Source organism: Tamandua tetradactyla, chromosome 4, assembly GCF_023851605.1.
Source record: "Tamandua tetradactyla isolate mTamTet1 chromosome 4, mTamTet1.pri, whole genome shotgun sequence".
NCBI classification, from domain to species: Eukaryota; Metazoa; Chordata; class Mammalia; order Pilosa; family Myrmecophagidae; genus Tamandua; species Tamandua tetradactyla.
In genome coordinates, this window is record NC_135330.1 from 48,381,553 (window position 1) to 48,395,650 (window position 14,098).

At 35.0% G+C, this 14,098-nt stretch overlaps 1 long non-coding RNA gene across 1 annotated transcript in view; it reads right to left on the minus strand.

Moving 5' to 3' along the window:
• Window positions 1-2,742: 2,742 nt before the first annotated feature.
• The window catches only part of LOC143680778 (uncharacterized), a 56,438-nt gene continuing 45,082 nt past the window's right edge, over window positions 2,743-14,098 (minus strand). Inside the window, exons 4-5 of the long non-coding RNA XR_013174174.1 lie at window positions 3,519-3,592; window positions 2,743-3,034 (exon numbers count right to left, since the gene is read on the minus strand). This is a non-coding gene — a long non-coding RNA (uncharacterized LOC143680778). The remainder of the gene's footprint in view (window positions 3,035-3,518; window positions 3,593-14,098) is intronic.

A 14,098-nucleotide genomic window follows, 5' to 3' on the forward strand; every position in this document is an offset into this window, starting at 1 on the left:
ATAAATCAAATTATTTCCCACACAACACTCTTTAAATATTTTTAGATATTAAGCAAATCTTCTTTTCTCCAGAATTAACAACCCCGTATCTTATGACCACGCCTGACCTGACTGATCCCAGAGTCTGCCCCATGGCGGTCACTGTTTCCAGAATATGCTTCCGTTAGTCAAATCCTAAAAAGTGATACAAAAACTGAGAGCAGAGAGAATTCTAAATCTGCAAAAAATCCAATGACAGGGGGTACAAGGATAACTCAGTGGTAGAATACTTGCCTGCCATGCGGGAGACCCGGGTTCCATTCCCAGCCCGCACACTTCCCAAACAAACAAAAAGCAAACAAATAAAAACAAACCAAATTAAATGAATGAATGAAATGTGACCCCCTCCGTACAGTGAACAAAAAATATATATGACACCACACTCTCCCTTGATCTGACTTTACTTCTGTGAATGCGGTCTTTCTTATTGAACCACATGATGTTTCTTAGACTGTAATGCACTGTCCTATTCATTTCCACGTGAATTCATTTGATGGAAGCATGCCCTACTGTTTGCTTCTGAACACAAGATCTATATTTATTTCTGCTAGGTTTTTTCAGTTTATATTCCATGTTAAGAATATTGTTTATCCTCAATTCTCTCATTTCACTCTATGCAGTGTCCATGCTCTCCCACTCACTATTATAGATAGTGATATATACTCTAGAAAGAATTAGAAGAGAAAGAAGTAATCATGCTGTCAACACAGAACCAGAACTTTCTTAATTTACCTGTTATTTTAGGAAAACATAGAATATGATTCCTAAGTCCATCATAGATATGGGCATAGGCCTGTGTATGTTATTAAAAACCCTGTTGACAACACAAATAGTCACAAATCGTCATCATTTTCTTACTTTTTCTTGCATTTAAGAGTCCACCTTTTCATTCAGAATGCCCCTGCCCTTCCATCAAACTAAAAATTGGGTAATATAAGAGGTATTATCTAATAGACTTTAAAAGTTGAAGCCTTTTACATATAATCGCCAGATATAGATTTTTCAAATTTAGGCTATTTATTTACCATAATTCTTCATAAATTTTAAAATACCCACTTCTATTCCAGCTGTCTCCACCAGAATCTTGATTAGAATCAATTCTTGTCTTTCACTATTTCTTGTTCTCATTTCCTCAATCCAATATATTACTAAAGTTTGCATGAAGGGTATGTGTCAACTTGGCTAGGTTATAGAGTCCAATTGTTTGGTAAAACACAAGCCTAGATGTTGCTATGGAAGTATCTTGTAGATGGGATTAATATCTATAATCAGTGGACTATAAGTAAAGGAAATAATTTCCAAGAATATGGGTGGGGCTCATCCAAGCACATGCACTCTCACACACACACACACACACACACACACATACAAACACTCACACTCTGTTGGTTCTGTTTCTCTGGAAAACCATGGATGACAGTTTGTCATGTCATCATGCAAAGTATCAGCTAAATTATCCTTTTTCTTAATATTATAGCCTCAATTTATTTATTGAACAAATACACATTAAGATTTTACCATGTGCCAGGCAGTGTATTTGGTGTTAATGGTATAATTAATTTATTGATATTCCCATCTCATTCTAGAAAGTAATATAAATTAGTTATTACAAGATTACATAAAACCCATGATATTAAAATTGGAAAATGAGAGGAAAATAAGAGCAAAGCCATAAAAACTGAAATCAGGAATGAGGTGCAAAATCTACCCCATGATGATCTATAAATTTCCTATGGTCAAATCAGAGTCAACTGATAGTTTTATCAAGGCAAATGAAAAACCTGCTTGTTTTCACAATTAAAAGCATTTCTAACACTTTTGTGTTCCTAACATAAAAACAGAGAATTACTCAGAAGTACCATTAATCTTGATCCTAAAAGCAACAAAAAAGTATTTCCACTCCCCACCCCCTCAAATTTAATAGGAAATGAAGGGTCTAGTGTCTGCCATCTTAAAAAAAAAAAAAATACCCTGAGATCCTCTCTAACGACTTACCTATTCATTTTTCCTTCTCCCCAGACATTCCTTCAGAAATAATAAACTTGCTGTATAGTTCCTACCTATTCATTTCTCAACCCGCTGCATTAAAATTTCTATCCTTACATCATCACTAATGTTCCTGACAAATGAAATTAATGCACCTTAAGGCTTTGCATTCATATCATTACAAAACCATCTCATCTCCTCCATGTGTGTCCATCCAGTTTCTCTCTTTTAAGCTATCATGCATGCTATTGCCAGGTTATTTTGTGTAAAGAATTGTCTCAATCTGGTTGCCCCTATGCTCAAGAACTTACTTAATACTACAGGGGACCCAAGTGTTCTTTGCAGTTTTAGGTTTTAATATCTAACCTTATATCCAATACTCTCACACACTTTCAAGTCCAATCATGAGGAATGGCATATTGGCTCCTAATACAATTTTCCTCCTGCCTTTGTATTCCCACAATCCCCAGTCACACGTTTGACCCTAACTCCAGGCTGTGTGCAAGCCTACACCTAAAGGAGGGAATGAGAATTTCTATATTAATTACATTATATTATTATAGTAATATTATATAATTAATTATAATTAATTATATTACATTAATTACTGGTTTTATGTTGAGCTTGTCTTGCTGCTATTTCCACTCTGTACTTATAACTGAGTACCTTTTATCTTTCCTTCTTAACACCAGTACCTTAATTTACTTTTTATTAACCCCATGCACTAATATTAGACCTCCACTAACAGAACTCCACTAACTTCCTGCCTCCCTGGGTCTCCATTTATGGCCTGCTGCTTCAACCACTATTGACAGTTCAGTTCTTTCTTACTTGACTTGTATTTCTTTGAGACCCTTGATTAGAGTTATCCACTTATCATTTCTTCATATAGTCAAATTTCCTATTTTCACACTCTAACCAATCAAGTGACCTTGAGTCCATGTTCCAGGGCTTGTCTGGACTTGAGCCCATCAATTCCAGATCCTGGAGTTCTTTGGACCATCCAAACCTGTAAACAGATAAATCCAGCTTCCTCATTATAGGTTCCACAACAATATTTATCACATGTCCGTATTTTTCTTGCTCTTATCCAATTTTAGAATGCTTATACCTCTCTACCTCTCTTCTCCAAAGCTGAATCTATCCTTCAGTGCCACAGTTCAAATCCCACTTCATCAAAAATATTTTTCACTGGTTTATCATCTATGACCCTTATAGTAGTTATAAACTTTGTTACATTAAACAGTATCTTAACCTTATCTATTTACCTAAGTACATAACACAATGGTTGCCAATAGCATTGCAGTTATATAACAAGTATTTGACTTCAGTATGAATTATATTTCAATCCTCACAAAGAGATTTCACAATAGGAAAGTTATGTGGGATTTGTATTTAAAAAATTATATAGCGTTCAGTTGTATTTTTAACCCAGATTAAATAAATAGAGATAATAGATAGATAAAGAAATACATAAATGATAGATTACTTACATGATGGAAAAATTGTTAGAAAATTTTATTCTCTGGCTGCCTTTCAATCATCTTCCAACACAAATTTGATTCTTCTGTTGGCATTTATTTAGATATTACATAAAAAATAGAGTAAAGACGAAGTGAGAAAAGTAAAATATAAACCATTTAACATAAGCAAATTTTAGATGAACTACTTTAGATTATATCCCTCTCAAGTTTATAATGCTTGTTCTAATAAATGGTGTTGCCACTTTCTTGGACATTTTGAAAAATATTTAACATATTCCCAAACTTAAGATAAACTATGTTTAATTAATATTTTTAACAACTGTAAACAGCTTAAAAACTTGTTTTTTATGGATTCAACAGAAATTATTACAACATGAAATAAAATGAAATAGCCATATTTGATCTTGTTAGTTTCACAATTGCAGGATTATCTGAAAGACTAAATTTATCTGTTGCTGACAGATTCTTAGAAAATTTTCATTTCATTAATGTATAGACTATATACAAATAGTTAGAACTGGATGGTTCCTAACTTTACTCCAAGATGACATTCTTTGTGACTAGAAGGCTGAATTGAGTCTGAGCTCTACCAATAAACAACTTTGTGACCTAGGACAAATCACTTAACTACTCTTAGCTTATTCCCTCATTTATGACACGGGGATAATAATAATAAATGCTCTTTTATCCTCAAGATAAAGAGGAAAAAACAAATGAGATAATGTATGTTAAAATGCTTTGAGAATCATCATTTTATATAAAATTTCATTATTTTGTGAAAAATATAACCATCTAAAAACTAAATCTTTCAAGATTATATACATTCAAATTGAAATAGCTAAATTCGTCATTAATCTCAGATAACTTCTTCCTGCCTTGGTTACCAATGAATGGCCAGATGCATTGTTATAAATAAATGGGTGCTAGGAGGTTTTTTTAAAATACGTGTGGCTCAAGATTGGAGCTCTTCTGCTTTGTGGTCTCACATGTCTGACCACAACTATATTTAATCATGACTTGTACATTTTTGTGACATCTCACTCCACACATAAGAGTCATCATCTTTATTGAGACAGAGATGTATGACGTACTGGAGTTTTATTTTTTTCTTGTGTGTATGTGCGTTTAATCATTTTACCATGTGTTTCTATTTTGGTAACGTTGAAAACATTCTGATCACCTCACAATACTGAAAGCTTTAGTTTCTCGAGCATATAAAGCTCTGATACGAAAATGGGCTAGTCAAATGTTCTTAACCTAAGTTGCTAAAGTAATTAATATTTTTCCAAAGGAGACTTATGGAATGACAACAAACTGCTATTACTTTCAGGCTCAACTGGAAAAAAAGAAGAATCACTAAAATCTGGACAATAATATTTTAGCATCCACTTGAAATCCCATATCAGGCTGTATCTCTAATGCCAATGTACAGTGGGTACATGCACTCTGCCACTTTAGTTGCTTATTATCTTTACAGAGAATGCATGACAAAGGTCCTTATGACTATGTGGTCAGTGGGGTCAGCTAAAACATTATTAATTATTATTAATGATTATATTTATATATAATAATACACATAATGAGTATTATCTTTGTACAGTGTTTTAGATTTACAAAGGTCTTCCACATACAGTGCATTGTCCTAGAAAAGAGCACCAACTTGGAGAAAACACAGACTCAATTTCCAATCGTCCTACCTCCCAGTCCTGTGAACTCAAGGCAACTTAATTATTTCTCTTACATATACCATGGAAACAACACTTACTAGGAAATTAGTTTTGAGAGTCAAAAACCTGAGTGAGATACTGACATATTAACAGGCGACTATCTTTCCTTCCCATTATCCATGGAAGCTTTGAATTTAAAACGGCAAGCCTTTTTACTCCCCTCATCTAAGACTCAGTTTAGTGACTTGTTCAATATCACACTACTTGTAAATAGCACAAATGGGACAAAACCTTAAGTCTCTCAACCAAAATCTGGGGCTCTTTACAATACCTCAGAGTGCTAAACCTATTTTCGTTACATCACATCATGTAACCCCACCTCCCCCAATAAAAACCAGCAATTGTGTATAAAATGTGTAACTCACTGTAAAGTCCACAGATAAGCCATGAAAGAAAATCACGAGCAAGGCAACGCCCACATTTTCACACATAGGTACAGATGTAATGTGTGCCAGTTGTGTCCTGGATTTCAACAATGAGTAACATTATATCTCCATTCTTGTTGTATTCTATTTCTAAAAAGTTTTGGTAGAGAAACTGCCTGTTTTCGTGCTATTGTGTAACCATATTAAAAATGACATCCATTAGAAATAAATACTTCCGAGACTCAAAGTTGCTAAGATTAAAAAAATCTTTTCTGTTAGAGTTTTTGCGGAAAACAGAAACAATTATCACTGAAGTTTCATTACTAAGAGCCCTATTAAACTTCCTGTTAAAATATACATGAAGATATGTCAAAGGAATACGTTTCACACAACACTGAATCATACAGGTTTTTTTTAAGTCCATAAACAATTAATTGCAGTTTTGACGCAACCATCTGGGAAGTACATAGAAAGGCTCTATGATCCAAATCAGCTTTCTACTTCTACCTTGGAACCTCAGATGACGCAAAGACCATAAAATTGAGCAAACACATTCCTGTTATCAGGGTCAAATTCTCTGTTCGTACAGTGTCATTTCTTTCTCTTTCTATATATAAATTTGGTTACTACAACTACCCAACACAATAGGCTATGAGAAGGGAGGTAAGCAACCAAGATGAGCAAACTTCACAGGTACAAAACTGAGAGGAAGGATGAGACAAGGATCCGTGGCAACTAGCTGCCCATCCCATAGTATGGAGTCAACCAGCAGGCCATTTCAACTCGGCAGATGGAGCAAAACAGTATTTATCGGGACAACACTGTCTACCATTGGCTTTCCTTTCTCAACAATATACTCCCAACCACCATGGCTTATCAGTACATTTCTTCCAAATAAATACAGTGCAGTTCAAAAGAGTAATCATGGTGAACAAAAATATATCTTTTTTACCACATATATGTGTGTACTTTCTAAAGAGAATAAATTCAACTTTTGCCAAGAGCAAATGGAACAGTACAGCAGTTGATCCCAAAGAAAACCCCCCATAAATTCCTAAAAGAAGAAATTGCAGACCAAACATCCTCTGACCACAAATGAATAAATATTTAGTATTAAAAATAAACATTAACCCAAAATACTTTCCAATTATAACATTCTCAAATCTCTTAAGTCAAATAGACATAAAATAAAATATAGGACTGTTTAGATGACAAAAAATGAGAGCACTCCATATTAAATTATAAGTTGATTGTTTGTTTTTAAAAAATGGAAAATAAATGCACAACATATTTAAGTAACTCAAAGAACTAAGAAAGAACTATAAGGAAAAGCAACATGAAGAAAATATCAAGTTAAAAGCCAAAATTAGTTCATTATAAATTGATAAAGCCAAGAATATTTCATTGGGAGAAAAGAAAACAATAAAATAGATAAATCTCTATTAATACCATAAAAGAGAAAAAATAATTATATTTTAAGGGAATATGAAAACAAGAAGATGATTCATTATCCATTCATACATTCATTCATTCACTAGTCTACTGAGTATTTATGAAGTAAGTTCTACTTGAGTGCTAGGGACATAACAAAGAAGGAAAGAGGAAAAGGCCTTGCTTTATCCAGCCAACATTTGAATGGGAAAAGACAAAAATAATCATCATTATAAACAGAGAGGGAGGAAGGAAGAAATGAGGGCAGGAAGAAAGAAAAATGGAAGAAGAGAAGGGAAATCAATTTGTAAAAGTATTGAAAATGAAAATTATAAGGGTTAAAGGTTTAGAGAATATGAGAACACAAGAGTTTACTTAGTGTGTTTAGGGAAACTCCCTCTGACAAGACACACTGGAACCTGAGGAAGTGAGCTTTGCTCATTTGTAGGAAGAGCATTTCAGAGGAAAAGAAGAGAGCAAGTACAAACTGCCCAACCTGTTAAGTAGTTGATGGATGGGGAATTACTACAGAATTGCCGTGTGTTTCCCAGGACTCCAGGCACAAAGGGGATGTACTCCTCCCACTTTCTGGGTAGAACCTGATGAAGCAGCCTGCCTAGCATAGTTTCCCCACACCCAGCAGCAAGATGTAGGAGCAGCAGAGGGAGGACTGACTGCACAGAATAGCTAGGCAGCTGGGCTTGGAATAGCCTCAGAATATTCCTCTCCCTCAGCCACAGAGGAGCACGGAGATTGCTGGAGAGCTGGACATGAAAGGCTCTGCAGTTAGAGATAAGGGGAATTGAGTAGTGACCTGCCTAGGCAAACAACCCAGCGGTAGGCTGGACCAGGCATGACTAAGCAATGTGGCTCTACCCCCATGGACCCGAAGACAGTATAGAAGGACACCAGGATGGACAGCGACTGACAACCAAAGACCAGTGGCCTCTCCCCCACCTGATACTACCATCCTAGGTAAACCCCCAGCAACCACAGGTTTTGAAATAAAGTTGGAAGAGATAAGAAATTTTTATTTCCTTAAATATCTAATTAATGGATTGAAATTCTTACTCAACTGGTGAGGAAAACAATTATACAAAACGCATATATATATTTATATCCTATATATATATTTATATCCAATTTATATCCAATATAAATATGCCTTTGGCATGCAACCCATATATATAATGCATAAAAGATGCCAAAACTTCTTTTTCTACCCTTATGTTCTCAGGTATTAAGGTTATCTCATCATAACAATATATCCAAGACTGGATATATCATCAGTCTTGTACAGACCAAATCTTGGACAAGCTGTAGGTAAATAACAGTCTACTATAATTAGAGAAATAAATTTCCACTGTGAAAGTGTTCTGAAGCTGAAATAGAGAGCGTCATAAAAGAGTAGAATAGGGGAACCTGGCCAAATCTAGGTCAGGGAAAGCTCTTCTAAGCCAGCAGCATCTTTGCTAGATTTCCTAGTAAGGGAGCCTCACCACAATCTGTCAGGTAGGGATTATTGCAGCAGTTTTACAGGTGAGGAAATGGGTTTACCTTTGGGGAAGGTCAGGCATTGAGAAATTGAAGGGGTATCAAGGACTTCATTTAGTCTTATGTGTAATTGTTAATCATTTATAAGGAGGGCATTTTTGCATGTTACTTGTGTCATTAAAAATTCCTTTCTATATAAGTTCAAGTAACTTGCCCACGATCACCTAGCAAATAAATGTCAAAATCCAGATTGTAACTCAGATCTGTCAGACCCCAATGATACTAACTAATCTGCTCTATTAAAAAAATAATAATAAATTTCCAATGATAATAGGTACCTAATTCAGAATTTAAAGAACATGAAATGAGATATTTTAATTCTAGAGTCCAGAGCTGAGGTGATCAATGGGTGGATTGCATCTCTAACAGATCTACTCGCATTTGAAGCTTAAATACTGTTGATGGTTAAAGAACCCTGTGCTTTTCCTTCTATATATTTATGTGCATTCATTGTCCTACATAAAAGCTGTGACAGTCCCCTGGCTACAGGTACTATAACCTGTGTAGGCTGTCTGAAAGAGACAAGGGTGGAGAATAGATACAGGACTTAAAACACACAAATACTAAGGTCCTCTGCCTTTAATAAGGCAAAATCTTCCATTTTTCCAAACATATGCATGTGCCTACTCACACACACACACACACACACTCATTCACCTCCTCCACCATTAACCATTTTATTCAACTCATTATTGGCAGCAAAGAAGAAATTACGATAATCTGCTGAATAAAGAAGGGTGATAGGCATTATTCTATCACACTACAGGTATCAATGTTTTTCTGTCCTGGAAATTGGGAGTATGTAAGTCAGAATTCTTTGTTATAAGCAAAAATAAGACAAAATGAAACAAAACAAAACCTAATCAAGCCTAAAAGGAACATATTTATTAGGAAGTTATTGGGTAGTTCTCATAACCTCCAGGAGGCCCAGAGGTGGAAAAATTCACCTCAAATCCTGCTGCAAAACTGTCCCACAGGTGGGCCTTCACTAATAACCCTGAGCACAGGTACTGCTGTGGTGGTGCCAACACCCCAAAACCAGGCACTATAAGCTGCTCCCAGGTCCCAGGGCACCTCTGCTGCCCTTCCTACTGCACTTACTGGAAGGATTCTGCACAATTTCCCTTGTTCATATGACTAACAACTGATTCATATTACAGGGTAGATTAATTTGGTTGGCAGGACCTATGGCATGTGTCCATGTCTTAGCTGCAAAGAAAACTAGGTCACTTTTCATTTATATAGGGAGGTAGATCTCATGTTCGTCGGGTTCAGACACTGAGAAATCAAATAGAATGTTAAATATCAATCAAAGAGTATCATGGTAGAGACCAAGGGAACCCACAATGCCTTTTACTGCCTTTGTTTTGTTTTTTGAAAACCAAAGAGTTAGCAGTGGGTGTGACAGACCCATTCCAAAAACTCCTTAACATCTTCATTGCCAGCCAAGAATAAATTGTTATTTTACTTGAAGCAGACAAACCTTTACATAGGTCAAAGTGTAGTATAGCAAACCAGGAAAAAATGGACATAAAGTGATGTCTGGGTAAATTTCAATCAGTCAGACATAATTATGTGCCTTCCAGCACCAAAGCAGCAGCTCCTGCAGAACGATTGTGGACTGGCATTCCTTCCCGGCAGCCTCTGCTGCCCCCACCCTGAAGCAGAACCGGTTAGCGCAGATATTGGGATATTTCCCAACATTCCCTCCCTTAAGCATAAGCAGCATAACAAGTGGAATCCCAAGATGTGACAGAATGTTATTTTATTTGTCATTGATTTTAGTGCACCGTTTCAGACACTAAATTCCTCAGTACTACACTTATAATTCTGAGCTCATAGGCTATGAAAATAAAGTAAAATCAATTCATAATTAGTCCTTCCAACTAGGGTTTAAATATAGAATTCTAGGCTTAGAAATAATAGAGCAATGCATCTAGTGCTCTATAAAAATATCATTTAATATTCCAGCAAAAATTTTACTATTGACGTTTCTGTCAAAATTATCATAGTGACATTTAATTATAGTGGCTTATGGTGACATCTAGTGGTTAAAGGGCATAATTTGAAATGCCCAATTTGATCAATTTAATCAACTTTTGTTTTTCCTGATTACAGATATAATGCTTCATTCTGTGGGATTCTGGCACATTTTAAATAATAAATATATACCATTTCCTTTTCCCTTCACAAAGATGGGAATGCTTATAAGGGTGAGCTGGAATTACAAAAGGCCACCTTTTAAATTTTTTTAGTTAACTACATCTTTAGAAAATGTATTAGTTCACCAACCATAAATAGTTTATAAGAAAGACAGTATATTAAAAGTATGCAAGTTAAAAATGAATGCATACATTTTAGTCAGTTAACCCCAAGCATAAGATTATATGAATATGAGGCAGAATCATGTATCATAAAAATTACCGGGAAAAGGCAAAACTAGAGAGACAATAAAAATCTCAGTGGTCACCAAGTATGTGTGGGTGGGGAAGGGAGGGTGCTGAGGAATGAATAGATGGCGCATGGGGCATTTTTAGTATTCTGTATGGTACCATAATGGTGAATACATGACATTGTGCATTTATCAAAACCTGTAGAATTGTACAATACAAAGAGTGAATATTAATGTAAACCATTAATAGATTAATAAGCTACTAATATTGTTCATTAATGAAACCTATGTGTTACAGTACTGCAAGAAGCTAACAATAGGAGAAACTATGTTGGGTGTTGGGGAGTGGGTAAATGGAACCCCTTTGAACTTCCTGCACAATTTTTCTATAAACCTAAAACTGTTGTAAAATGTAAAGCTTATTTTTTTAATAAAAAAGGTAAAAAGGTACTGGTATGGAATCACAGATTTGTAGTCCTGGCTGTGCTACTAATTAGCTATGTGATCTTGAGTAAATTGCTTATACTTTCCTGTACCTCAATTTTGTTATTTGTGAAATAAGACGGTTACATTTAGATGACGTCTGAGTAACTTCCAACTTACAGCTATAAATTGCTGCCAATCACTTGGTCTGCATTACCTAGGCACTGGTTCTTAACGCAACAAGAGCCAGACAGTGGGGTGTTCTGTCCTGAACTCAGGATTAAATGTTTAAAAGATGCCAACTTTTCTGGAACATGAATTTTCTGTTATATCACAAACTCATAATCCATCACTAATATTGAATGTATTTATATAGTCTTAACCTTGAGAGGTTCCATATGTTCATTAGCTGCTGAGTAAAATGTTATAGGCTTTGAATGTCCTCTCAACTTGTTCGCTAAAATGGAAAAAGAACCATTAGCTCCTTTATTTAACATGCAATCATTATGAATATTATTTCTGGAAAGATGTGATTGTCATTAACTAAGACTACAGGCTGAACAATTGGGGAGGGGGAGCAGGGCATGAAAACCAAGTGCTTACAGATATGTTCGGTTTGAGTTGCTCATCCGTACCCATAAGAGATCCCTCCAGGTATAATTCTAGAAATGGAAATTCTGATGGAGGTGTATATACACATATTTAAATTTACTACATAGTGTCATATAGTTCCAAATGGCATTATACCAATTAACCCTTTACCCAAAAGCGTAAGAGAGTTTCCATCATTCTTTATCTTCACCAAAATCTGGTATTCTAATTTTTGCCAATCTGTGCACGTGCACAGCCCATGCCCTTGACCATTTTTATTTCACTAATTGATTTGTTGGAACTTGTTAGATTCTATACCAAACTCTTTCATGATGTAAAAATCTGCTCGTTTTATGACTTGGCTTTTCACTTTTGTATAGAAATTGCTCATTTTAATGTAGTAAAATTTATATTTTTACCTCTGGGATTTTTAATTCTCTCTTTTATGTTCTTGCTATGAGAGCAGCCATGCATTTAAAGGGATTTTTAACTATTTTATTTAGCAAATCTGTTCTGTAGTGGGAGGGTCTTCAGGTTACCTGGTTCGACAAAATTGCTGAAAACAGAACCAGTAATTTTCTTCTTGAATTCAGTTATGGTATACTCGACGTGCACTGACAAGAACGCTGTACATAGAGCAGGGACAACTCAGAGATATCGCAAGTTTGGTTCCAGACCACTGCAATAAAACGATTATCACAGTAAAGCAGGTCACACAATCTTCTTTGCTTCCCAGGGCTTATAAAAGTTATGCTTACACTATAGTGCAGTCTCTTAAATGTGCAGTAGTATTTTGTTTTTAAAAAGCAATGTGCATACCTTAATTAAAATGTGGCACAGAGACAAGAAGTGAAAACATGATGTTGGAAAAATGGTGCCTATAAACTTGTTCAAGGCAGGGTTGTCACAACCATTCCAATTGTAAAAAGTGCAATGTCTGTTAAGTGCAATAAGGTGAAGTGCAATAAATTGAGACATGCCTTTTAATATTGAAATAAGTATGGATAGGATATTGTATTCCATTATAAGTGAAAATACTCTTCTCAAATAATGGTCAGGATAATTGACTTTTAAAGATCTGTACAGATCTTTTAAACACCTAAGTTGACATTCTCATGGAAAATAAACAAAAACAAAAATAACATTAATAAGAGTTACCAATTATTAAGTGTTTTTTATGTGCCAGTTTCGACTAATCCTTATAATAATCTTTGATTTCCCTCAGGAAAATGATGTTTATATGTGTTAAATAACTTGTTTGTAACCACGTAGCTAAGCTGATGTTGCAATTGCTAATGTGGATCTATCTCTTTCTAAAAACAAAGTTGGAAATCTTTCTACAGAAGTGACTTCCATGTTTTATAATCCATAGAAAACTATACTTTATTTTCAGTTTGTTTATCTGTGAACTCTTTAACTCAACCTTGTCCAAATAAAACTCATTACTTCACTCTTTCATTGACTATATTCAACCTTATCAGCTTGATAGCCAGAGCTTATTTATATCCATAAACTTGCTTAAGCAGTTACAAATAGAGATTGAAGTCACAAAATATAGGCAAAATGCAATTAAGAATAGGAACTGAATCTTAATTATATATGTAATTTTAGTGACTGTCATAGTATCTGACTTTGTTAAGTAAAGAATGATCAATTGGGTGCAAGGGTAGTTCAGAGGCAGAATTCTCGCCTGCCATACGGGAGACCCAGGTTCAATTCCCAGTCCATGTACTTCCCAAAACAAACAAAAAAACAAGCAAACAAAAATTCAACAGATGGTGTTGCAATAATGGGATACTCAGGTGGAAAAAGAATGAAATGTGACCCCCACCATACAGAAAAATTAAAAAAAAAAAAGATCTGAAAATATTTGTCCTCTTTAACTACTTTGTAAAATAACTTATAGTTTATAAAGAAAATATGTTTTCATTATAATCCTTCTTAAATAGCATTGAGGGTGGGCCACAGTGGCTCAGCAGGCAGATTTCTCATCTGCCATGCCAGAGACCTGGGTTCGATTTCCAGTGCCTCCCCATGTAAAAAAAAAAAGAATATTGAAACCTGAGTACTTAGCAACTATGTCAACAAAAAACCAAACTTTGATTT